This window comes from Planococcus citri, chromosome 4 (genome assembly GCF_950023065.1).
Source record: "Planococcus citri chromosome 4, ihPlaCitr1.1, whole genome shotgun sequence".
NCBI classification, from domain to species: Eukaryota; Metazoa; Arthropoda; class Insecta; order Hemiptera; family Pseudococcidae; genus Planococcus; species Planococcus citri.
Window position 1 is genome coordinate 18,802,661 of NC_088680.1, and position 23,234 is coordinate 18,825,894.

At 33.5% G+C, this 23,234-nt stretch overlaps 1 protein-coding gene across 1 annotated transcript in view; it reads left to right on the forward strand.

The window, feature by feature from the left end:
- Positions 1-237: 237 nt before the first annotated feature.
- grh (grainy head) overlaps positions 238-23,234 on the forward strand; it is a 270,619-nt gene continuing 247,622 nt past the window's right edge. The window contains exons 1-3 of the mRNA XM_065361999.1: positions 238-498; positions 831-924; positions 3,446-3,471. The gene's annotated coding sequence lies outside the window, so the exon portion shown is untranslated. The remainder of the gene's footprint in view (positions 499-830; positions 925-3,445; positions 3,472-23,234) is intronic.

The window sequence follows — 23,234 nt, forward strand, 5'->3', positions numbered from 1 at the left end:
TCTCAATTCTCAGTCATTAATAATTTAATCTAACGCCATAATTAATTAAAAATAATCGCGTTATCAATCAGAATTCAGAATGATGGTAACGCCACGCACCTTATCAAATTCGATTTTTCCAGTAATTACCAATCGATGCGTAGGCGTAACGTCACGTAAACAAAGCCAAAAAACCATCAAAAAGCTCAAAATCTTCAAAAATCACAACAAAAGCACGCGTTTTTCCATCAGTTTCCTCAAAACTTCGGCGGATTTGGCTCGATAAAGCGTACATTTCGTCGAATGTACGTTCGAAAAGTTAATTATTTCGCGTAAAATGTGATCGTTCGTGTCTTTCAATACTCAAATTGTGATATTAGATACTATTTTATGCTAATTACCAAAGTTTTCTGTGTTCGGTTCGGTGTTATATTCGTCATAGTTATCCAAGTTACCAAAAAAGTGTTCCTGCTAAGTCCAAACACTGGGCTGAAATCTCATCGCCTTCGAATGCAACAGGTTAATTTCTCATTAATCATTGTGCTTTCAGTTTCTGAAACATAAACCTTTGGAAATTAGTTATTCACTATCACCATTGTCGATATATTTACCCTTTACCCTAATCACTTAGGTACACGTAACAATGAAAATTTACGACCCCGGTTCGTAATTAATCGAGCGAAATTTCCTCGAAATTTCGTCAAGATTAATTAAAAGCTTACAGTGTGTGATTCATACACCTACTGAGTTTGATCGTTATACATTAACTACGTTCTAACCAACAACGTAATAATATGCTAAGTTTCATGATCAATATCCGGTAAGTGAGCAACTTTTTCTTTCTTTTTCAGATCTGCCATAAGCTACTCGTACCTGTAACATTCAGTCGAGCTTCGTAACGGAAAAATCTAATCGCCGGTGGAGAAGAGTATACGAATTTTAACGGTACATAAAGAAATATACTTATATTTAAGTCGACAAACGAATTTCTATATACGTTCGAGGTGGTACATAATGAAGAAGAAAAACTTGCACAGCACACGAAAAACATCTGTTGAAAATACACCTTGATTTGTGAATACTAAACAGATAAATCGGCGATCTAACAGCAATTTATAATCTTCAATATGTTTTAGAATTAATAAAAAAAGAAAACAGGGAGCTGGAAGAATACGTACGAAGAAAATTTACATTAAAAAGTATACTCATTCTCACGGTACAAAGTGGACAGTCCAGTTGTTAAGGAGGGATTTTCAATCCTCCTTTGCATGGTCAGTTTGTTCTAGAACGGGATTTCGTGTTCACCATCGCTCGCCTTCGCCGATTCTTTGCATTTACGAGGGATCAAATAACCGAACCCTTTTTTCATCTACCATTACGCATAAATTTTTAAACTAGTTCTCGAAAAGTCGACTTTAAATTGCGACGATTGAAAATGACATTTAGATTAGATCCGTTCACTTCTTCTTCGTTCTCATAATAACGGAATTGAAAATTCTAACGACTAGTTTCAGCAGCGATTTTTTCGCTTTAACCGTTTTGAAATTTGTACGCTCATAGATCGCAGAGACTGGTTTAGCGTGTCCGTTCGTGTCAAAATATAAGAGATGAGATTGTTGGACGACGGATCTTTTTTTCTCTTTCATTTCATTCTTCAACGGTTAAATTGCTCGGATGTCTACGTACATAGATGGATGTATGGTGATGAAATCAAGGTGTAAGATTCGTCCAGCTCCAGGGTTTCGCATTATCGCGTATTTTTTATGTTTTCAGTTAACTATACTTACTCGAGTAGACCAATATCTGTGTAATTATCGGCTATATTACCTACTACGCTGCTAAATGAAACTTTCCACGAATTAATTTACCACACGGTTTTTGTTCTCGTCGAGGTGTTTTTTTCGGGTCTCTTTTTTTTACTTATCAACACCATCAGCTTCGAAAATAACCTCGTTTCACGTTGGTTATTGCTTTTTCGTACCAGATACTCGGATGCAACACCCCCGTGTAATTTTAATTTTTAATTAAAAACAGCCCATGTAATTTAAAATCAACGACGGTTTAATGCTTCCGATGATTTACAGCTTTACCACGAGACACGACTTTTTAACTATATGGTTTTGTTTTTTAGCTCAGCTCTCTTTCTCTTTAGCTCTGCAAACGCCGAATACTGTAACGGAAAATGCCGCCAGCGAAGCCTAAATTATGATTCATGTAACGAGTGGCAATTTTAAAATGCCGATTATCGAAGCCAATTGTGAATAAAATTCATATACTACCATCTTCCTACTTCTACCTGTTGCTGCACCATGACGATAAAATGGAAATTAAAGGCTTCCAGCGGTGGTATATCGATTTTGAGGAACTTACTCGTATCAGAGCCTCCGGTTCATCGTATTACACAATTATTGGCGTACAATGCGGGCACCCTTCACTCGACAAATCGGCAATATGTCATAGATGCAAATAACCGGTTAAAAAAATCTCATCTACCTGTTCACTATTAAAAATTTTTAAAACAATACGCCAAAAATCCGGTTCCAACGTCGCAGTGTAGGGCGAAAAAGAGTCAAATACTCGGTTTCGGACAATCGTGCTCGGGAACGTGCCCGATTCAAACGAGTTTTTCCCCATATATTCAAACCGGAAATAAGTTTTTTACTCTTAATCAATTTTCGAACCCGTTTTATTTACCTATTCCCTTTTTCTCCCAGTTCTAATTACTGTCCGACTTATGGTCGCGTGGAAGCTCATATTTGTTATTAAAAACCAGTTTAAGTGAAGAGCCACCGCGTCCTCTTCTGCTCTCCTCTCTCATCGCTCTGTGCTGTGTATTAATTTATTTAACGATAACAAAACAACGTTTAACCCACGTGCTATGGCTTGCTCTTCTTCTTGTTGTAGTACCTTCTCTTCCGATTCTATTCTCTGTGTTCTGTTAGAACAATACCAGCGTTTACCCGATGACATAACACCTCGCTGGCGCAGGCTTGCGCTTGTTTCTCAAACATCAACTTCGCTTTTTCACGTTTATTGAACTAGCTCGCGCCGCGCCGCCGCTGCAGCCGCCAAATATGAATGAAAACAAAACCGGTAAATTATACGTGACTAAATTGTTTTAACACGTTGAATCGTGGTCAAAAGTTAATTGCTTTAGATTGTGATGAGCGAAAAGCGGCGACCTTGCCTGACTTATGATTGGATGGCGCGGCGGCGACGGTGGCTGCTCCAGTCTGATATCATATCGTAGGTACCAGTATTATTGTAATTGTTGTGTTTTTTTTCTTTCTTTTTTTTGGTTTTTATTTTCGCACGATTATTTAACTACTTGTATATTGTGTTGCGTGTTATCTCATTATGAGCTATATTTAGAGTACATACGTATATGTATGCCGAATATATTGCTAGCATGTGTGCTATTTTTGCGGTCTAGGTCTAATCAGATTTTTTTATGTTTTGATTCCAGGAGATCCGCTGGTGCTGCAGTTTGCGGTGAGTTGTGAATCCGTTTGGTAATTGTAGATGCGAATTGGGTACGCTGCTTAGTACTTTATAGTACTTACATGTGGGTAAGATGGAATGGATGTTGGTCGGATTCGTTGGATTTTGTGTAATTTGAGATGATCCAAGAAACGAATTACTCGTATGAATCTGCTGGTTACATTTTATAAAGTTCAGATTCAATTTTGTGCGAATTTTTTGTTGTCAATAATTCTTATGTGTTCATCTACTGATGAGGTATTATTCGAGCTTCTAAACTCGCATCTTGAATAATATTGAGATATTATAGACTCGTGTACTCGAGTCGAATGACAAGGTTTGTCCATGTTGAAACCTACTTGAGGCGTGACGAAGTGATGTTTCGTTGGAGGGAGAAGGGGAGGGGTGAGACTGAAATTTCCCCTACTTTTTTCGTCGGATTTTTGCAACTTTCTACCCCAGATCTCTCCCCCCCCACCGAAGTAATTTTGATGCTAATTAGCCAGATGTGATTTGACAGGGTGTCATGGAATTCGTGGAAAGTCACGAAAAGGCCGGGAATTTTGCTCGAAACACGCGCTTGAAATTTTTTTTAAAAGCCCATAAAATAAAAAAAATTAAAAAATAGAAAATTTGTTCAAAAAAATTGCAAAAATGAAAAAATTGAAACACTTACGTGCCTACAAATTTTTAAAAAAATCCTCGCAGTTGCAAGTTATTTTTTTAGGGGGGGGGAGGCTATTTTTATTTGGTGAAAATGTGTAAAAATATGTCATGAAAAAGCCATGAATTTTGCTCAAAACACGCTTGAAAGCCCACAAAATGAAAAAAAAATTTAAAAATGAAGAATTTGTTCAAAAAATTACAAAAATAAAAAAATTACTTGCTTGCCTACAAATTATGAAAATTCCTCGCAGTTGCTAGTCATTTTGGAAGGGGGCTATTTTCATGTGGTAAAAAATAAAATGTGAAAAATAGGCGATGAAAAAGTCATGATTTTTTTCTTGGCAGTTTTGTTATAAATTCTGGAAGGAAGAGTTAGAAATGAAAATTTTAAATAATTTTTTGAATGTTTCAAAAACTACGATTATGCTTTTATTTTTTATGCTTGACAAAAAATTTGAATAATTCTGTAAGGTTCGTATACTGAAATCCAAAATGAAAAATTCGTCATTTTTTCGTTTTTTCAACAATTTTTTTCAGCTTTTTGGTCTTTGAAATTTAAAAAGAGAATACGAATGCGAAAGCTTCAGAAAATTTACCATTTGTGAGGTACAAAAAAAAGAGTTTTCAGTAATTATGAGAAGTTTTAAGCCAAAATTTTGTTCTTTTTAGTATTGTTGAATGAAATCTTGCAGATTTTTTCGTCATTTTGCACTTTTTTGCATCCGGTACCAATCCTTTGGGTATTGATTTGATGGAATTTTCTGAAATTGACGCTAAATAAACATAAATCAATTGAAAATCATAAAAAACTTGTGCAAAAATGCGAATTTTTCTCAAATGTAGCAAAAATTGGCATAACTCGAAAATTCAAAACAATATTTTTTAAACATTGGAAAAATTGCAAAAATTTACCATGTTCTCTAATATTATGGATAGAAAATTGCTAAAATTGGCTCAAAAATATAATTATCCTTGACTCAAAAGTTGTTGATTCTTGATGTACCTCTACCTACCTACCTACCTACCATGGACCATGCTACCTACCTACCTACCTAATTATTTCCTAACGTTGTAAAAATTGTAAAAGCTGACAGTATTTTTTTAAATTGATTGCAAGTTGTGAAAATTGGCGTCCGAGTAATTGAAAATTAAGTAGGTAGGTAGGTACAAAGTATAAAAAAAAAAGTCACCAAAATCCTGGGAAAATGGCCAAAATTTAAGCAAAAATGTATAGAATTCAAGCCAAAATAACGAAAATTCAGACAAAATTAATTTAAAATCGAAAAAAGATTGAGCAATACATGCAAAAAATTTTTCGAAATATGAAAATTTATATAATGTAACATTTTTTTAAAATCATTGCCAAAACTGCAAATATTTACAATTTTTGCGAAATCGATGAAATATTATCCGAAAATAAGACAAAAATGATCGAAAATCCATAAAATTGTGTTGAAAAAGTGCAACGTAAAGTCAGAATAAATTCCCTAAACTCACAGAATTTTTTTTTTTTGATGAAAAAGTAAACCTTTTTTAAAGCATTGAAAACATTGTAAAAATTGACAAGATTCTCCAAAATTGGTAGAAATGACGAAATCAACTCAAAAATGACTGAAAATCTGAAAAAAAAATGCAAAAATTACACAAAATATGAACAAAACAATTTTTTTGAAATTCATCAAAAATTATCTGAAAAAATAGAACAAAAATGGTTGAAAATCCATAAAAATGTGTTCAAAAAGTGCAATGTAAAATCAGAATGAATTCCCTTAATTTACAGAATTTTTTTTTGATTAAAAAGTAAGCTTAAACCTTTTTTAAAGCATTAAAAACTCTGTAAAAATTGACAAAATTCTCTGAAAGTAGTAGCAATGACGAAATCAATTCAAAAATGATTGAAAATCTGAAAGAAAAAATAATGCAAAAATTACATAAAATATGAACAAAACAATGTTTTGGAAATTCATGAAAAATTATGTGAAATAGACAAAAATAATTGAAAATCCATAAAAATGTGTTCAAAAAGTGCTACGTAAAATCAGAATAAATTCCCTAAAATGTACAGCAATTTTTTTAGATAAAAAAGTAAACATCTTTTAAAGCATTAAAAACATTGTAAAAATTGACAAAATTCTCTAAAATTGGCAGCAATGACGAAATCAACTCAAAAATGATTGAAAATCAGGAGGAAAAAATTTAAAAATTACATAAAATATGAACAAAACGTGCTCGAAATTATCAAAAAATCAGTAATCAATTAACCTGAAAAATATTTAAACATGAAAGAAAACTTGACATTTGTACAATGTCATGAAAATTACATTAATTGTCCAATGTGAAAATTTCCAACAATTTCTGATAAATTGTCTAAAAAAATACACAAAACTCATTCGAAATAGTGAAAAAATTGTTGAAGTACTGAAAAGCGAAAACATTGCAGATTGAACCAAATTTTGCTTAAATCAACATCGGATTCCAAAACCACAAAATTTGGTGATTTCTATTTCAAAAATTCATTTGACCTGGTATTTTTAACAAACTGAAAGTTTGGGCATATCAGGACGAAGTTCACCCAAATATTTGATAGTGTTTATTTGAATTTTATTCAGTTTGAGTATTGGTATATTTTTTTTTAAATTTGAAATAAATTAAAATTTCTTTTTTTTAAGATCACAAAATTTATGATATTGTGTATTTTGTTTCGAAGTGTGAGGAAACTGAAACAATGAAATAAAAATATTAGAATTTTTTTTTAAAAATTGAAAGAAGTTGAAAAAGTGTCACTTTTTTCTCGAAGAAAATGTATCCTGATAGTCAAAGAGGGGGGGGGGAGGAAGAACAAAACAAGATCCCAAAAATTAAGTTGTCTGTTTCAAAATCCTACACACCTACATAATTATAATGTTTTTAGGCACCTAAAACACATTTCTGACATTTTCTTACAAAATGAAAAAGGTGGAGATATAATGCCTACTCAAAAATCCCAAAAATTTAGTATTGAGCATCGTAAATAAGTTCCTGATATTCCTCCCCCCCCCTACCCCAAATGAAAAAAGTTCCTGAAGAAGGAGAGACCCACAACTCAAGAATCTGAAAAATGTCTTTGGTGTGACTTCTGGAACCCAGAATGCATATTTTCTGATACTACTCCCCCCCCCCCAAATAAAAAAAGGTTTCGAAGGAGGAGGGGCAAAATTCAAAATTTTTGAAAATTTCTTGTTGGATATCGAAATACGAGTAGCTAGATATACTTTGGAGCAGATTAAGAACGTATCTGATATTCATTTTCTCCAAATTGAAGAAAGATACTTACCAAAAATGAGGAATAAGGCGAGACAAAACTCAAAAATCCCAAAAATTTTGTGGTTGGTATCAAAATTTGTTGTTTTTGGGTACCCTCGATACGTCTCCAATATTACATATATTTTCCTTTGAAATGGTTTTCCATTTTCTGATAAAATTAGACTAATTAGAGCTACGTTCAAGTTTGAGAGAAAACCCAGTGTACAGAACTTTCGTGAAAAACAAGACGCCACCGTAGCTTGTCTTGTCTTTTGTCTTAAACTACATCCTATAGTGAGCATTAGTCATTAGTTAGTTCCTAACCCTTTCTCATCGTGAGGAATTTTCCTTCATTCCTTCATCCGACTATTTAACACCAGGGCTATTAATTTGTAATTTTAATTACACTATGTACGTAAATGTATATGATTCACACAGGAAAGGAAATGCAGAAAGAGATAGAGATAGGGATAAAGCAAGAGGTAGATCGAAGGCCATGGTTTGTTGAATAGATATATAAGAGTACATTACACACACGTTACCTAGACCATAAGAGTACCTTACCTTTACATATGTACAATAGAACATTCGTTAAAGTTTGAAATATTATCTCTGCTAGGATGATACTTCGCAGTGGCGTACATTTGTGACACATTTTTCACTTTTTTCTAGTACTCTCAGCAGCGATGCTGGTCAAAGAAGAATTTCGTAAATAGTATACCGAGCGTTTGTAACGGGTACAGTTTCCTTTCCATAACTTTATCACGTCGTCGTGTTTTTTTTTCTTCATACTTCTCCAAGATTACGGCAATTTTTTTTCTTTTTCTTTCATGACGTTATTTCATACCTCTATCCGCGTGTATGGTATAATTAATGTGGAAATTAGCATCAGATAAAATAAAATACGTAAAAAAAATAAAAATAACACGAAGAAATGAATATTTTTTATCTGATTTTACCATACGCGTAGACGCATTTGTATTTTAAGTAAAATATAAGACGAAGTAAAAAAATATACCTATGGTGAGACGAAGAAGGGGGTTAAAAAGCAGCAATGTACATGTTATTCGCATTGTCCCTATGGTGGCATGGGTATTATACCGGCACTGGCCGTTTAGATAATGATTGTACATATTCTCGGGTCGCGGTATGCGGGTTCTCGCGGTGCCGATGCGCGGATATTTTAATTTTTTGAACGACGACGGCCAAGACGACGTCGTTGGAGATGGCAGGAATAAGTAATTGGCGCCGAGCACATTCCGACAATGTTTTTTTTCTACCTTCTCTGGTTCTATGAATATGTTTAAGTCTCTTGTTTCATTGGGCTTAGGTATACAGGGTGGGTCATGGAGTGTTAAAGCAACTTTGATGTTGCTACATTGAAATGCTAATCGTTCCTTGGAGTGTTCGAAAGGGAAGCATAGAGCTTTTCTTGATAATTGACCGTCGTTTGTGGATACTCTTTTTGATATTTTGACGAAAGGGGGGGGGGTTTGCCCGACGAACGATGTATGAGGTGTATGACAAGGTGTCTAACAGGTCCTACTAATCTTCCAAAGTCCTACTTTTTCTCAAAAGTCCTTTTAGTCCTACTAAAGTCCTACTTTTCTGCAATTTTATCCAAAAATCCTACTTTCTTTTCAATTAGACTTTTACAAACTTTCAATTTTTCCCTCTTTTTCCGGAATTTTGAACAAATTTTGTGAAAAAGGGCTCATTTATCGACTTTTTTAGATTTTGAATTACACATTTTTGAGAGCTTTCGCCCTCGCTTCGCTGGGGCTATTTGCTGTTCTTTTCCCACGTAGAAATCTTGTTATTCAAATTCAAGAAATGTTCAAAGTTTGAATCTGAAAAATAAACTTCTCTCTCCATAAAGAAACTTTTTGTTTTCACTTCTCAAAACATGATTGAATTTTTGAAAGCTTTTGGCCTGCTTCACTCGGGCTTGTTTGCTTTTCAAGTTTGAATTTTTTTTTTAAATTTTGAAATAAAAATTATAAATTTCTTCATATACATATTACACTTGAAAACATCGTTTTCATATACCCCTCAAGGCCTCAAAATACTAATTTCTAAGCGATTTTGCCCTCGTTTCGCTCAAGCTCGTTTGTTTAACTTTTTCAATTTTGGATTTTTTCCAACAAAAAAAATCATCAAGTTATTCGAATTTCGAAATTTTGAAACAAAATGATAAACTTTGTATAAGTGACTTATTACTCAAAAATCATCGTTTTGTATACCTCTCGAAATCCTGATTTTCGAGAGCTTTTACCCTCGCTTTGCTCGAGCCCATTTGATTTTCTTCTTACATTTTCAATTTTTCAACAAAAAATAACTATTCGAATTTCAAAATTTTGAAGCATATAATATGAAATACGAGTAGTTACAATCAAAATCGAAGAATTTGAGTTAAATTTGATACGAAAAATTGAAATGAAACGTTGTACATATTTTTGGTGTTTACTCGTTTAAGTGAAATCATAAGGTTTTTGAGGACATCATAAAAGCAAACAATTTTTACAAAAATTTGGCTAAAAACTTGAATGTAAATTGCCCCCCCCCTCCCCTATAAAATTTCATAAGTGCTTGAAAATGGACTGCTGAAAGTCCTGCTAAAAGTCTTACCTATGTAGTTAAGTCCTACTTTTTCATTTTGAAATTTTGTTAGGTCATTGACCCGTCAATGTGGCTTCTAAAGGTCGTCTGGTCACCTTTCTGACCTCTTAAGGTCATTGATCAGCCTGGCTGGCATCTCAAGTTCACTGACCTACTTATAAATAGCCTCTCAATGATCGTCTGTCTGGCTTCCCAAGGTAGTTTTTCTTTCTTTCTGGTTTTTAAAGGCTGTTGATCCATCTGTCTGACCTCTCAAGGTCGCTTGTCTGCCTCTCAGTCTGGCCTCTTGAGGATTTGATTTTTAATGTGAAGGAGGGGAGTGAGGAAGCTTTTGAATACCTACATTTTTTTCTTTTTTTTTTTAGCTCAAAACATTGTGGAAACTCATTTAGACTGAAAGTACATATAAGAACTTCAAACTCGAGGGCTTTCAAAATTATCCAATATTCAACCTCCTAAATTTATTTTTCGAATCTATTTGAGGAATTTTTTCCAAAAAATCAAAAAAGTTTCATGCTTGTGAGGTTACATTGAAAACGTTTTTTAAATAATTGAATGAGGCATTAAAAATTGCTATATTCTGACAGCCTGAGTGTGTTTCTGATACCTTTGGCGTTCTAATCATGAAATTGAAAAAAAATCTGGTTACAAAATGGCAATTTTCATTTTGGGGAATTTTGACTTTTTAAAACTTTTTCTTGAATAAAATGTTATAAAAATCATGAGAAAACTTGGACTGGCAGGAAAATAATGTTTTTGATGAATTTTGAGTTTGGTGACACCCCCTCTCCTCCTCACGAGTTTCTTAATTTGTTTAATACATCAATTCGAGAAATGAAACCAATTTTTTTTTTTTTTTTTTTGGAAATAGGTACTAACTGTGGAAAGGCATTTAAGAGTGCAAGAAATCTGATTTGAATATCAAAAATTTTGTAATAAGCTTCGATCCCTCTTTACAATTGAGCACTTTTTGTTCTGTTTGTTCACGGCAGCTTCATAAAAATGGTTGTAAACGGTTCAAAATTGCAATTTCTACACTCAACTGAATAATTCGGGTATGAAGTTGTGATTTATTGGAATCATCAATTCCAAAAACAGATGCACATGGCTTTAAAAATGTACATTTTCGTTCAAAACTTAATGATGTTGGTTTAGTAAGCCCCTCGTCCTCAATCAGGTATGCCTAATCATGTCGAAGAATTTCAAGTTTTCACCCTTCCAATTCAACTTCCTCTGATTGCTTTGCTCACATAAAGTTCCATCAAGTATCTACCCAAGTATCTTCTTTAGCATTTCAGAAATTCTTCTCCATACTTGGATCAAATTTGATTTTGACTACTCCCTCCCCCTCCCCACGTCTTTGAATTCATCATAGTTATCTCAGTTGCAACTTCATCAACAATCTCAGACAATTCAAAGGAGTAAATTTATTTTATCCACGAAATAGTTTTGCCAAATTTTGAGTTTGATATCTTCTGCCCCTTTCCCTTGAAGGTTCTTTTGATTATTGGTCGCTTCGACTTCTTAAACGATCTTGAGTATTAGTGTAGATTTCTACTTTTTCGATGATTTTGGCTAAGTTTATATTTTATTCCTCTTCTCCTTTCCTCATGCAACTCGTATTGATTTTTATAAGCAGTTCAAAAATGTATAAATACCTTTTTCTCAGTAATTTTAGCGAATTTCGAGTTTGACTCTTTATTCCTCCATTTCTCGTGGAACTTCTTATGCTTTTTTTTGAAGCGTTTCAAAAATGAAATCTCGAGGATTTTGGCGAATTTTGAATTTTGCTTTCGTTTCGTCTTTCTTCATGAGTCTTATAATAATTGATTTTTTTGATTTCATCAACTTTTTAAAAGTCTATTCGGCTCAAAAATGTAGATTTCTGTCTCTATTTCTGCAATTTTGGCGAATTTTGAGTTTTCTCTCCCCCCCCCCTCTCCCTCATGGAGCCCTTTTTCCTTTTTTTTGATTTCATAAATTTCATAAGACGATCGCAGGAAGTTCAAAAATTTGTGTTTTTTCTTCCAACTCGATTATTTTGGCAAGTTTTGTGGCAGGCTTCGCCTCAATATGGAGTTCCTTTCGATTGTTTGGTAATTTTAATTTTCAGAAACGAACTTGTATGGCTAAAAAATTTGCTTTTTACAGAAATTCATAAAAAAACTTAGCGATTTAAGAGCTTCCCTCATCTCCGTTCCCTCAAATAAACACACTAGAATTCTCAACTCAGTATCTTAAGGTGTTCAAAAGTTATTAAAAAACAATGCCAAATTTTGAAAATAGAGCAATTGATAGAATACAGATAATTGCTTTGATTGCAGATTTCTCTGGTTGCTCGTTTTGACTATCTGGGATGGCTACTGACCACAGCAATCGTTTGGTTTTCTATTCGGAACGTGGCCTATTGCAAGATTTGGCCTGTCTCAGCATAGCATCGTATCTGTGGTATTGTGAAATGAAAAACGTATATGATGAAGCAAAAACCGCGATTCAGTTCAGTCAGCTGCCAACATCAATTCGGAATATGATCTATAAGTGTATTGATGCAATAGCTGGAAATGTGGATGATTGGTGTACATTGAATAGCTACCTTTTTACGAAGTCTGAGAATCCAAACCGATGTGATTTTGAATTGAATGATCTAATTTCGTGGAGCGCGGATGGTACCATCAATTACCGTCAAACTGCTCAAAAACTGGTTCGAAGTGATCAATTGAACGGCAAGCAAAAGTACAGAGTGGCATGCATCTATTGTTTCCCCGAGGAGATCGAGGCTTTAATCACAGAAAAGCATGAATATGCACATCCTTTGGTGGAGTATTGGAATTGTAGGATGGAAAACAAAGCAAGTAGTTCGATTGCAGAAAGTAATGAGTACAGTTCTCCCGAAGCGGCTTTATTATGGAAGTACGAATCTGACGATACCTGGATGACTTTATCAGCCTTTCAGTTCTTTTGGGAGTATCTACCTGATGATGAACGAATGAGAATAATATATGAAAGAAGATATTATCTCAAGAATTTTTTATTCTACGCCTTGTGTAACATCGAGGAGAGGCAACTACAAGGTGTAGTAGAATCAGACGCAGCACAAATTTTGATTATGTTATTTTACGTATCTGAAACCTTTTTTATGCCCTTATGGAATCATGTTAAAACTAGAAATATGATCACTGTAAGTAGCTTCTATGAAATTATGCGTCATTTTGTGACAAGTTCCGCGTATACAGCTTTTCAAATTTGGATGAGTGCATCTGATGAGTTGAAGAAAGGACCACTCATTAGTCAGAACGTGGATAGTTTACTTGAACGTTTAATACCTTTCGTTGATTACCATCGACGTGAAGAGGAAATCGAATTGGTGATGGAGTTATTATCTGTATATCCCTCTGAAAAACGAGAGGAAATTTGGAACGAACAATGGAAAGATATCATCGTTGGTACATCACCTGAGCAGTTGCAAATAGTAATGAAACTATGTCTGGGCTGTGATGATAAGATTGCCTCGTTTAAGAAGATGTATATGTGTGAATATTCGGAAATTAAAGTTTACCTGAAAAGTATGATAGAGCGAAAACGCTTTCAAGAATTCTACACGGTTTTATCGTTCCTTACAAATGATACTGAGATCATTTATAACTTGAGAATCCGTGTTATGAAATCTGATTATTTTCTCTCGAGTTACTTTGAGGCTTGGGTACATAGGTCTCCTGAAAAAACAGAACCATTTGACAAACTTATTGATGAAACGTTTCCTGATGCAAGCCAATTGGAGGATTTCAAATTATATCTAATGATCAGTGGGACTCATGCGTCGAATTATTTTCTCGAATGGATAACGGAGAAAGGAGGTTTTTACTCGTATGCGGAAATCACAGGCTTCTACGATCATGTTCTCTCTTCAACGCCACATTTATTAAACCAAGCCAAAAATGCATTATTGAAATTGATTCATCATGCGCTGATTGACGCTGTATCAATTTCATTTACTGATGATTTGGAGAAGATTGTAAAGTGGTGTGTAAACGAAGATATCCATTTATTGAACAAATTCAAGGAAACGTTAAACGTTGATACCATTCTCCATCTGTGGATGGATGAATGTTTGTTGGAATTCAAAGAATGGAATCCAAATGAAGACGGTGGTGTGTTTCGCAGTGAGTCTTTGAAGATGTTGAAATATCTCTTTCGTCGGTTACTTGAGGACGACGATAAAATACAAGATTTCATATTGGATGAATTGAATACTCGGCGTTTTGATTTGGAAATTGAGTCGATACAAAATTCAGATAAAAAACTGCTAAACGCGTTACTACGGTGGTCTTCGCATACGTAATGGTGATGGTGTGAATGTACATTACACTGATTATTTTGAAGCTTCGTTATTTAAAAACTGTGTTGATTAACCCTTTAAAATATTTTACATGTTACCATTGTTTAAAACTTTCAAATTTTCATTATAAGTACCAATGTTCATACATACTCGTATAAGGAATTTTTAAAAAAGTTCATTCTGGGAAGAGTGAAAAATGTTTTAATATGTCGCCTTGTTTTACTTCTAAAGATGTTCTTGGGTACACACAAATTTACGTACCTACCTATCTACCTTTGTATTATTGATAGAGAAATAAATATGTATTACTTCTGTCTTCAAAATTTGATTTGATTCGGTTCTTCGAAACGCATTAAGTAAGTAGATATACTCGTATGTACCTACGTATCAGAATAAACAAAAATTTCAAGTCCTAAAATTTATTTTTGGTAAATTTTTGAAAATCAAAAAAAAACTATTCCTAGGACGTTTTTTTAACACATCCATGAAGTGAAAAATTTTTGAGCAACATGAACAAACAAGAGTGTCTAATGGTCATGAAAGTCATGAAAAAGTCATAAATTTTGCTCGAAATACCCTCGAAAATTTTTTAGTACGCCCATAAAATGAAAAAAAATTGAAAAATTTGTTCAAAAAAATCAGAAAAATGAAAAAAATAAATTACTTACTTGTCTATAAAGTTGAAAAAAAATGCTCGCAGTTTCAAATTATTTAATTTTTTTATTTTTGGAGGAGGGAGGAGGGGGTATTTTCAGGCGGTAAAAATGTGAAAAATAGGTCATGAAAAAGTAACGATTTTTTGTCTGGAAGTTTTTTTTGACGTCCCTGACAAATCACAAATGTGAATACCTACCTAGCTGCTTCAATTCAAATTCCACACTTCAACAATTGCGAGTTTTACATTAGATCATTCTAGAGCTTCCAGCGAGTTTTCAAGTTTTTCCGGAAGTGTTGAATTGCTCTATAGAGAGCCAAAAATAAACTCCAGCATAATAACTTTGTTTCGGTTCTCATTGGGCATTCTCTCGATGGATTTATATGGCGAGTTTAATTTTCTTCCTCTCTAATGGAGATTATTTTTATTTATTTAGTTATATGTAGGTAGTATTGCAACTTCATCAACAATCTCAGACAATTCAAAGGTGTAAATTTATTTTATCCCAGGAATAATTTGGCCGAATTTTGAGTTTGGTCTCCTTCTCCTCCTTCCCCTTGGAGCTTATATTTTGATTTTATTGGTCGCATCGACTTCTTAAACGATCTTAAAAATTTTGAAAGTGTAAATTTCCATTTTCTCGATAATTTTGGCAAACTCACCTCCTTACCTCATGCAGCACGTAATGATTTTTAGGCAGTTCAAAAATGTAAATGTCTACTTTTTTCTCGGTCGAATTTTGAGTTCGACTTTTTATTACTACATACCTTTTTCGTGGGACTCCTTATGCTTTTTTTGGTCATATCAATTTTTGTAATCGAGCGTTTCAAAAATGAAATCTCTATGATTTTGGCAAATTTTGAATTTTGCTTTCGCTTCGTCTTTCTTCATGAGTCTTATAATTGATTTTTTTGATTTAATCAACTTTTTAAAGATCTATTCGGCTCAAAAATGTAGTTTTCTGTTTCCTTCTCTATACAATTTTGGCGAATTTTGAGTTTTGCTCTCTCTCCCTCTTCTTCATGGAGCTCTTTTTGCTTTTCTTGATCTCATAAATTTCATGGACGATTGCAGGAAGTTCAAAAATTTGTGTTTTTTATTCCAAGTCGATAATTTTTCCAAATTTTGTGACAGGCTTCGCCCTATAATGAAACTCTTATTCGATTTTGAACATTTCAACCCCACTAACGGATCCAGGAGGTTCAAAACTGAAAGTTTCTATCTTCATCAGCTCAACAATTTCAATCAATTTTGATTTTAGTCTCACCCACAGGAGCTTTTCTGAATGTTTTGATTATATTGTGCTTCATTTTCAGAAACAAATTCTGCAGAAGTTCCAAAAAATTCCGAAAAATTGAGATTTTTGTCAATTTTGAGTTTGATTGATATCCTATGTAGCTCCTCTTGATTCGTTTTCTAGTCTCTCATCAGCTTCCATAAAACGAAATTGAATGACCAAAAAATATTATATTTTGGTGCTCAACTCGACAGATTTTCAGGGTGTCCAAATGTCTAAGGAAGGGTCATGAAAGTCATGAAAAAGTAATGAATTTTGCTCGAAACACACTTGAAACTTTTTTTAAAAAAGCCCATAAAATGAAAAAAAATTCCTCGCAGTTTCAAGTTATTTATATACTTAATTTTCTTTTTTTTTTTGGGGGGGGGGGTGGTATTTTCCTGCGATAAAAATGTGAAAAATAGATCATGAAAAAGTCATGATTTTTTTGTTTTTTTGTCTAGGTGTTTTGTTTGACACCATGTTTTGGTATATGAAAAATTGAACCTGATTTCCCCACTGCCCACCCTTTCCAGTACTAGGATATTTTATTGATTTGAGGTCGAAACAATCAGACAATTCAAAAATGTGTAAGTGTCTTTCTTCACATGGCAAATTTTTAGTTAGGTTTCCTCAACCCCCCCACTCCTTTTTTGAGCTTCTTTGATTTTTTGGTCGTGTAAATTTCATGAACAAGAAAGATCTCAAGCGTTTCTCAATTATGGATTTTTATCTCCTTTTCTCGATGATTTCAGCTAATTTTAAATTCGACAACGTCCCCCTTTTCCTGTCCCATGCAATTATTATTGAGTTTTTTCATCGCATCAGTAAACTTAACTTAATGAACATCTCAGATCTCGCGAATTTCAAAAATGTGCTTTTTTCCTCTCCTAACTTGATAATTTTGATGAATTTTGTAGCAGGATTCGCCCTAGTGGAGCTCTTTTCAATTTTTTGGTAATTTTAATTCCAGAAACGAATTTTTATGGCTGAAAAATTTGGTTTTTACAATTTGTGAAACGAATTCAGACAAGTCCAAAAAATACATTAATCGATAATTTTGTAAATTTCGAGTTCAGTTTCACTTTCTAGAGCTTCTCTTAATTTTTTTTTCAAATCGATTTCAAACACGAACTCAAGTGACTAAGATAGCCTATGTAAATTTTGATAGATACTCATTCTGATGATTAATTCGTATATCAGAAGAAATTCAATTCTTCCCTCTGCTCCTCTCTTCGAACTAAGATAATTTCCAAGATTCGTGGCTTTCGAGTCGAAATATTCTGAAAAATAAACTCTGCATAATTCAGAACTTTGAATTTTATTTTCCTGATTTTTTTTTTCGATGTTGAATGTTGATTTGCTAATCAATTTGTTTCCTAAACTTTCTTCAGATGATGTTTTTGATTACTATTTTCCAAAGAATGTGAAATGTTACAAACCTAAAAGTATCGAGGGTCATTCATTTCTAAGAATAAATGATGGCTCACCTTGTATGTATACACGACTCACCCGAGTCCCCCCTCTCTTCTCCTTTCTATTAAAATTCTATCGTTCGTACAATTAGAAACGTACACACGAAATATGTAGTTATGTATTTGCGAGAAATAAAAAAAATGTCAACGCGATTAAATTGAGAATTTCATCAAAATGATCCAGCTTATAATTGGTTCATCGTTGGTTTTTTTTCTCTCTAAAATGAAAAACCTCTCGTTATCGGGTCTCTAATGTATTCGTTTGTTGTGGTCGTTCTATGTTGTATCTTTCGTCTTGTAGGTATTTTACCTGCTTATTCGTTCATTTGGTGACTTTGATTATCCCTTTGCGATAACTTATAAGCCGAAATACCTACTTACTCTTGGTCTCGTATGCGATGAACTTGATGTAATCACCTTACTTATAGTTGGATGAATAGTAGATGGTGCGCTGCGTTTGATTCATTCGACACTTAAGTATGCGTATTCGTCTCTTTCGTCGTATTGCTGTGCTCACTGCTCAGTGCTCAGTTCTGTTAATCTGAAATCAGCTGCCGAGCGCGATCGTGGATATTTCCATTAACAATTCGATTCAAATGATAAGTCGATGTGACGTGTGAGATGCTGGATAACCGTGAAGAATGATTCTAGTTTGTGTTGCCTAACGCGATGTACCTAATCCTTTCTTCGGGCGGATTCGCGAAGAAGGATGTGCCTCACAATTACTTTTCGAATTGGAATAATTGGTCATTTTGGAATTTGGAATTTAGAATCAACAGTGTCAAAAATCTTGGATGAAATTTATGTGATGATTTTGGGACAGTTTCTTGGATCTCTCAGGAAATCGAAGAGTAGATCGAATTTCCTCTTTGCTTTCCACTGCTTTGTTGGTTTTTTCGTGATTAATTTTTTCTACAAATTTTATGAAACTTTGATAATATTTCTGTAAATTTTGGGATCAATTTGGGAAATTTTGACATTTTTTCAGTTTTTATGGTGTACTTTGGATAACTTTTTGTGCCCCAAAAAGGCACACCAGCCACCTTATCTCACTCACGAAATTATACACACTCTGCAACGTGCCTGATTGGTCCAATCCAATACACGAGAGCTTACGCAGTGAACTATGATCATTGATCATATCGAAGTATAATTTCTCGAGGTCCTGTTTCATGGCCAAAATGTAGATTTAAATTTTATCGGGATTAATTCGGCAGGTAGGTCGCGATAAAGTAGGACAATCGAGCCAAACAACGAATACTTTAGTCAGCGAGCGAGCAAAAAAAAAAGTCATTTAAACGTTCGGAATTATTTTTTTCTCTCTATTTAATGGTGTTTGATATTGTTCAAAATGGTATGTGTGGGTTTTGAACACGCTGTTCGAAGCTTACGAATGTAATAAAGAAGTGAAGGTTTGTTGTGTTGTACAGCTATAGAGAGATACGCACACGTATTCTGCAATGTGTGTATAGATAGATCGAACTCTGGCAGATATTTTTCTTCTATTTTGAATTAATTATAAAATACCTCGATGTAGAATTTAATTGGCCGTGGTGACGTCATCATTGAATCAGCTTCTACAGCACACACGAGGTGACACTGACACGAGCGTCGTACATATTATGCTAAATAAGGGAGCAAAAAATCTCAGGTGAAAATTTTCTCGAACTGATTGGGTAGCTGACAAATGGTTATTAACACCTACAAAATTTTATAAATCTAGTCGACGACCGACGCGCGTATATAACCCTTTAATTAAAAACCGTTGTTTAGAGCTCCGAGAAGTAATTTAAACGCCGTGTTGTTGAGCTGACTTGAGAGTGAGACGTGTTATTTAATAGGTAATTATGTGGTATTTTCACAAAACGCTGAGAAAAAAGCGCCTACGTGAGGTTTTTTTCTCTTTCGAAAAAAAAAATAGTTTTAATTACGACCATGTTGACAAGAGAGTTGAATTTTCAAAAGTACCTACTTCTATTCGAATGTTTTAATTAGAACGATTTGTGTTGTGGAATTCAGCTTCCGATACAGAATGAAGATTTAAGATTTTTTTCTACGATTGTTCGAATACATCCTCTTTCCCGAGTTGATCGGATCAGATTAAGGAGACGAAATCGTAACTCGTCAATTAATCGTATTCGTATATGTATTCGAATTACGTAATACGTATTAATGGAAAGAGCAATAATATGATGTTATGGTATCGGGGTTTTTCTTTTTATATTTTTTTATTTCACCGCTCTTACTCTTATAATATGTACTCAGAGTGTAAAAATATACAATGTCGTACGTCACAGGCAGGACCTCTTATCGAACGCGAATATCGTTCGAATAATTATTATGGAAAATCACGACTCGATCGAGAAAGGAAATAAAAACGATAAATTTATCGCCAAATTAAAGTAAATTATTTCCTAAATCCGAGTGCAATTTGTGTAATTTTAGTAAAATGCAATGTGGTGCAATTTTTTGTAAAGTGAAATTTTGATGTTTTCTCGACACGTGAAATTGAATTACATTTTTTCAAGATTGGTATTGAAGTGTAGAAAGAGATGAGTGTATAATTTGAGTTTATTTATCGAAACGAATTTTCTCATTCGTCATTAGAAGTTTATTTATGGTGTTTTTACGAGACGAAATTTTATTTTGAAACCAAACGAAAACGTCAAAATGGAACTCGACTCTGTTAGTGTAGCCTATTTTGGTATTTGGTAACTCGAAACAAGGCTTCCTTCGTCGTCGTCGTCGTGCTGAGATGAAAAACTTGGGCGTTTGTTACATTAAAACTCAACGATTAAAGAGATGAGAAAAATACAGATTAATGGAAAATCTCAAGGTTCCAAAATATCCAGCTGTGAACATACTTGGACGCGAGATCGATTCAATGTTGAATATAATTAACGCGTGATTTTTTCGTCGTAATCATAGTGGATGTCGAGGTTTTAAAAAGGAAAAAAAAATTAAATTGAAATCGGTATTTTTATTAGGTTTTTGGAGGCGTTGCTGTGGAGTGTGGAGTATGAGGGGAATACTATCAATGGGTTTTATACGCACCCTATACTTTTTGAATTGAAATTCGTTTCATTGAATCGTCCAGTGTTTGATATACTCGAAACGGGTAATTTTGTTTAGGTACTTTTTTCGGCAGAGGAGGGAGCGATTTGGAGGTATCTGGGGTGAGTAACTCAATTTTGGAATCTGGCTGCTGAAAATCCACGAATTTGAGTTGATTGTTATGTTAAAATAACTTGAAAACATGAATTTATTGTTGGAATTTCTCATGAACACAAAAAAAAACCATCGAAATCGACGAACATTACAGTAAAGCAAAGAAATTATGCTTTGTGGAATTATGGAAAAATAAAAAAAATAAAAATTGGAAAAAAGCAACAAAATCTATGCAATTTTTGTAAAACTTGGCGAAAATTGTCATTTGATGTTCTTTCTCGTGTGTTTGTATTATTTTAATTAGTTTTCAACACTAGCTTTTTCGTGCGCTCTGGGAAAATTTTGTCAAAATATCGTTGTTTTTCGCCAATTTTCATTGCTTTTCAGTATCTTAAACGCTTTTCATTGAGTTTAGGAGAAGTTGCAATGGGATTTCGCTGAAATTTCATTGCTTCTTGGTAATTTTTAGTACTTTAAATGCTTTTTTGGGAGTGTTTTTACATCATTCTATCACAGTACATCATGAATTTTTGTCAACAGGTATTTCCAGGTAAAATAAGCGAAATGGCCCTGTTCCCCGATTTGGTAAATTATGATGGATTATTTTTTGGTATCTCCAAAATGTTTGAGGGGAATTTCCGCCCCTCAACCCACCCCCCTTGAACAGTATAGCCAAACAAAACGTTTTTTTGGCCATTTCGTAATGTCGTTACATAGTATGGGGCGAAAAATCGCTACTGCGAACTTGCCAAAAATTCCTGCTTTTGCCAAAATCATCAAAAAAAGTTTCGTTTTTGTGAAAATTTTTTTTAAAGAAACGTAACTTTTGTCGAAATTGTCAAAAAAGCACTGTTTTTGGCCATGATTGTCGAAAAATACATTTTCTTCTGACGTTATCGAAAAAGTCCTAATATTTTTTGTAATAAGTAATGAACAGAACACCTTGTTGTTGGCTAAAATTTTAAAAATTCCTTTTCCAAAATTATTAAAAAATGTCAACTTTTTGTAAAAATTTTCAAAAAAGCCCATTTATTTGCCAAAATGTTCAAAAAATCTTATCGCCAGAATAATATAGTCTAGAAACTCTCATTTTTGCAAAAACTGTATGCTTAGAAGTTTCTTTTTTGAAAAAATTATTTAAAAAAACACAACTTTTGCCAAAATTATCTCAAAAAATCCTGTTTTTTGGCAAAATTGTCGAAAAGTCCCTATTTTTGACCTAATCAAAAAAGTCCTAATATTTTTTGTAAAAAAGAGCAAAACACCCTGTATGTTGTTGGCCAAAATTTCAAAAATTCCTTCTTCAAAATTATCAAAAAATCGCAACTTTTTGTAAAAATTCCCAAAAAAGCACCGGTTTTTTGAAAAAATCCGATCGCCAGAATACTTAATTATCAAAAAAGTCTCATTTTTGTCAAAATTGTGTAAAAGTTTCTTTTTTGAAAAAATTATCAAAAAATCACAACTTTTTTCAAACTTGTCAAAAATGTTCTGTTTTTTGCCAAAATTGTTTTTGTAAAAAGAACAAAAGACTCTGTTGTTGGCCAAAATTTCAAAAATTCATTTTTCAAAATTATCAAAAAATCTCAACTTTTTGTAAAAATTTCCAAAAAAGAAACGGTTTTTTAAAAAATCTGATCACCAGAATAATTGTCAAAAAAGTCTCATTTTTGTCAAAACTGTATAGAAGTTCCTTTTTTAAAAAAAATTATCAAAAAATCACAACTTTTGTCAAAATTGTCAAAAAAGTCCTGTTTTTTTTTGCCAAAATTGTCAAAAAATCCCTTTTTTTGACGTTATTAAAAAAGTCCTAATATTTTGTACAGATGACCTAAAAACGTTGTTAGTAACCAAAATTTTGAAAATACCCACGTTTGCCAAAAGTATCCTAAGAAGTCCAGATTACGAATTGGGCATACTGCCTTTACTCATTCTCAACTTTTCAAAGACAAGCAACTGGAACAATGTGACTCTTGTGGAGTGCCATTTACCATCATACACCTGATTAACCACTGACCCAAGTATAAGAAAGACAGAGAGCAAATTCTGAGGGAGCTTACTTACGAAGATGTTCAAACAGACGATGAAGATATATTCATGTCAGATGTTTTTCACCTTTTTAAAATGCATTTGGATCTACGACCTCATTTAGTGAATCTTTATTTTTTTGACATGTTATTTTGTGAATTATTTTTTACTTGTTATGCTGTCTGTACTGTGTACTTGGTTCATTTTGTTTATAATGTAAATGTATTGTGTACACAAAAAAGCCCAGATGCTGAAGCATTCTAAAATGAA